This window comes from Propithecus coquereli, unplaced genomic scaffold (assembly GCF_000956105.1).
Source record: "Propithecus coquereli isolate 6110/MARCELLA unplaced genomic scaffold, Pcoq_1.0 Scaffold96, whole genome shotgun sequence".
NCBI classification, from domain to species: domain Eukaryota; kingdom Metazoa; phylum Chordata; class Mammalia; order Primates; family Indriidae; genus Propithecus; species Propithecus coquereli.
Window position 1 is genome coordinate 1383115 of NW_012155951.1, and position 4921 is coordinate 1388035.

Here is a 4921-nt window from a genome sequence, read left to right on the forward strand (position 1 = left end):
ATGTAAGAATATGTCTCTGGAGGTAGAAAAAGAGTTATTCAGTACAAATCTCTATCTCCTTTTTCTTTCTCTTCTCTCTTCTCTCTCACTTTCTCTCACTGTCTCTTATTTTTCATTAATTTTCTAATTTAATTAAGCAAGAGGTATTCACTAATATGGTTAAAATAGTATGTGACTTATAAAAAATCAACTGGCATATAATTTCTGAGTAAAACATCTATTTTTGCATATGAGATGAATACGTTTTCTAACATCCTATGTAGGGCTGTTCCAGTTCAAAGTATTTCTTCTCAGCAAAAGATTAACACATAATCTAAAGCAATGGTTGGAATTCCTTTAAGCATGTCTCCTTTACAGTAGCAGTAACCTTTCTCAGCAGAGGTTCATTGGGAGGACATTGCAGGAGCAGGGGACTCTGCTCCTGTTTTTGGCAGCCTAAAGGTTTGTCAGCAGTGTTAGTGTGAGAATATCCTGTGAGCCTCTGCTACACCGTGCACTCAGAATGTGCAGTTCCTCAGAAACCTGTAGTCCAGGCCTGAACCAGTCATCACCTTGCCACAGACCTACCTCACTTCTAGGCCCTCAACTCTGGGTGGAGGGCTGACCAACAGAAGCAGAACTGGGGATCAGGGCATAGGAGAGAGTCATGATTGCATTTGGTAACCTTAAGAAAGGACACAGAACCAATGTGGCAAGGCATAAGGAGAGAATTATGTCCTCAGTGTTAGAGCCAAGGAGCAAGTGAAGACAGTTCAGACAACTAAGTCCTGCTCACAGGATAGGTTGTGCAAATCCAGCCTTTTATATGACATCAGGGCAAGCTGGGCTTGATCCTCAAAGGAACTGCATCTGGCTCATCTTCTATTGATGTGTATGGAATTTAGTACAGTCTAAGTCTAATCTTAGTATAATCTAAAAAATACCTATTTTGAGCAAAAGATTATACTAAGTACATCAAGGGCTCTAAGTTAACAAAAAATGGGCCAGGCAGTCTCTTGAAATGATGTCCAGTCTTTAAGATTTATAATTCTATTTTGCATACATGATAATTAAAATGAAGTTGAGACAGAAAGTAAAATTTTTAATCACATTTAAAATAAAAATTTATAGACATTTATCTGAATATTATAGCACAAAATAAAAACACCATAGTAAGTTGCCAGTAGATTCGATTTTTCTCTTTTTAATATGCATGATTTCAATGTACTCGGTTTTACAACAGCTTACATAAGCCACAGATATAAACAGTAAAAGGCATAAAATTGTGTTGAGAGAGATATGAGTTAATATCATAATTACTAACTGACTTGTTCAAACAATAAATATCAAAGGTATTCAAAAAAGATACCTATTATATTGACTGGTAAAATAAAAGACGATTTCACTAAAGGGAGAGGAATTGGTTTGGACCTAAAAGAATTGGTACATGGAGAGAAATAAAGTTTTACTAGAGTGTGTTGGTTAGACATTGTGGAGGGATTGTCAGGACATCACATCATCTGTAGAGGAAATTATAGAAAATCAGATCATAAATACATAATGGATTCACATTGTGGAAGACATTTTCCATAGTGTTAGGGGAATTCAATTTATCATTGTAGCTGATTTCAGTAGCTTGACAATATATAGTTATTAAGTGCTTCTATGTTTTCTACAATTTCTCCCTCCTTTATTGGTTTTCCTATTCTTATCCCTAGATAGTACCTTTGCTACAAAGGGTTATACAGCTCCAACAAACTCTCAATGTTTATGATTCTCTTGAGTTTATTTGTACACTGGCATCATTCTCTCCATTTTACAAGCAAGAGTTGTGGTGGAAGGTTTGGCAGCTATCGCACAGGGTATGAGTTCAGTCCCTGGGCCTGAGTCTCCAGATTGCATTTAGATTGCTATGCCCTGAAACATCTCTTACCCTTAACTCAGCTAAGTGTGAGTTCCCTTGGCCTTTGATTCCACTTTGCTCGACTTGAGACTCATGGCTGTGGATTTGGCTGACTGTTTAGCACTTTGCTTGCCCTTATCTATTAATCTTGCCTTGGAAAGCAAGACTTGTTCTCTGACCTCAGATGCAAGTCTTTCAGGGTGAGCTGGCCTCTTCCCTATGCAGAGGATATCTCTTTACTTGAACATGCCCATAAAGAAATCAATGTGACCCGCAGAACTGCTGAGCCTGGGAGATGGAAAGGGTCTTCATTAGGCCAATCCAATCTCTAATCGGATCTTCTCCAGGTGGCAGTAGGTGATATAGAATTATTACTGGCCTCCTGATAGAGGAGGCTGAAGGAATCCTGAGGAAAGTGAATGCTTCTCTCTCCCTCGTCCCTACTACCATGATCAGCCTTATACCTATTATCTCCCTCTTATTACCTAGTCTCTCCCTTCCCCTTATCACCAAGACCCCTGCTCTCCCTTCAGCTCAGGCACTTTCTCCTAAAAGTGCCATTCCCCTTGAAAAACTCTTGTTCTTAAGTCTTGCAGAACTGTTAGGTCCTTTGTAGAGGTCCTTTAAATTTCTCTTTGACCCTTTCCTTAATGAAGTGAGAATATTACAACCAAGCTTTAAATTGTTCTTTAATATCTGCTTATATGTAAGTAAAGCAATCCCTTTCATGATTTTGCAAATAGTGCATGGCTTCCAGGGTCTATGGAATGTTCTTTGAATATCCTAAGACATACTGAGGGTGAATTTCACTTTTGGAAACATTAAAGAATTATACATGGCCAAACCTGGTATGCAGTAAAAGGAGTCCAGCTAAATAATGTAATTCAGAGTCAAAAACAGGATTTATTTTTAAAAACATGATTAAAAATTGTAAATTGGTGTTAATCATTTCTGTGTTATCCTTTTGGAGACTCTGCATGCCACTCCACATGACCTTTGGATGCCCCACACCTCTACAACACCACAGTGTCCTGGCAAGGAGCACACCTGTGTCATAGGACCTATTATCTTGTGTTGTAATCTGTTCTTTTTATACACCATTCCTCCATCATCCTAGAACATGGGGACTATGTCATAGTCATCTTTGCACAGTTTGGCACATAAAATGTACACAACAAATATTTATTAAATACATACAAGATTAACTGAGGATGACTTCAGCAAAGGTGTAATATTCAAATACATCTGTGGAAAGATTTCCAAAATGTATTTTTCTTGGGCTGACATGATTGTGTGTAATTTTCTTTGTTTCTGTTCATTATTGTCATTCTGTACTTTCCAATTTTTTTAAAAGGAACATGTATTATTCTGTTTGAAATGAAAGTTAAAAGTTTAGAAAAAATATACCTGTGGTAATGTAAAGTTTTACCTGTCCATGGCCATGATCAAGAGAAAGCATCTAATATAACCAAAAGTATGGCCAGTTTGGAAATGTGAATGGATTACTACTTCTTTCTCTCTCTTGCTAGTATTACATATATACAGTCTATGACATACGTGATCCATAGATGAAGGTCTTTGGAGGACCATGACTGATGCACAGCCTTTGCATTTTTCAAAGATATTACAGGTGTGTTTACCTAAAAAAGTTAGTGTAGACCCTCAATAGGCCCTTCCAAGTGGCATGCAGGTGGAGTTCTTTCAGCTTGTTTACCAATGACAATTAACAGTCCCAATGAGAGCATTGAAATGCTGACCCTACACAGGAAAGATTTAGCATCTGCTTTTGCCTTTAGTCAGTCTCTGCCTATAGTTCAATCTGAAGATGACAACTTTTTCCTTTATGGAATGAATGGTTCCTCCTAAGTCCTCTCTATCTGAGTCACAGTGAGTCAAAAGAACAATTGAACCTATTAATGAAATAGCAAGATTATTTTAATTTACTGGTATGGTTTGATTTTTGCATTTTGATATACTTTAATGAGCAGAGCACTAAAAGTTGACCCAAGACTTTTCTAAATGCTCTGTTAGCTCACAGGTACAGAGCTGAGACCAAACGAAAGGGTCAGGCTTATAAACAGAGCCCCACCAGCCTCCCTGTCTGGGTTACCTTTTACCCACTTGTTCCTATCATGGGCCCCTAAGTCTTTCCTGAAGTCCATGTTGCCCCATTTATGGATATAACAGATGTAGACCATCCCTTACCTTAAAAAATTACCTCCTGTTCCATGAATAGGACTTGCTCTTAGCTAAGAATATGATAAGCTAATTCTTACACATTTGGGAATTAGTGAGTAAGTCTTGGAGTTCCAACCTTGTGGGTATATTCTATCCTTTGCCCCAAAACTTCTAGTCCAAGGATAACCTCAGATTCCATTTCTAATCCAAATATAGAATGAGGTTCCAATGTTTGCGGAATAAAGCCCAGAGTCTTAAACAAATTGGCCCAAGGGAAGCTCTTTAATCTTACCTTCCAAAAGATTACACTTCTAATGACCAAGTCCAACACAGTTACTTATTATTCCATGAAAGGGTCAGCTATTCATGGGCACATGCTTTGATGATGTTTTTCTTTCAACACTGACATTCCTCGCCCACTCCCTCCTACATACCAACACTTCTAAATTCAGCTCAAACAATAGCATCTTTTTAGAAGTTTTCCTCCTCTTTCCCTAGCACTATAGAATGTGTCCCAAAGCACTTTGCTTTATGACACTTTAAATTTTTTCACTTGGGTCATAGTTATAAAGATGTATAAATCCATTAAAATTTAAGTTTACAAAAGGCCTATGTACAAATGAGTAGCACAGTGACTTGCCCATAGTTAGAGCTCAACTAAATTTTAGTTGAAATTCAGAGGTATTTAAATTTTATCATAGATGAGCCAACTGTAATTATAAAATCCTAATAAAAAAATTTCATATATTGCAGGTGAAGGAACTACTTTAGGGTTAGTTATGACTCCCACTTTATACACAAAGAAATTATATTATGGGTGATTTCTTTTCCTTTTAAGATTTGAGGCAAGCTCTACTCTGT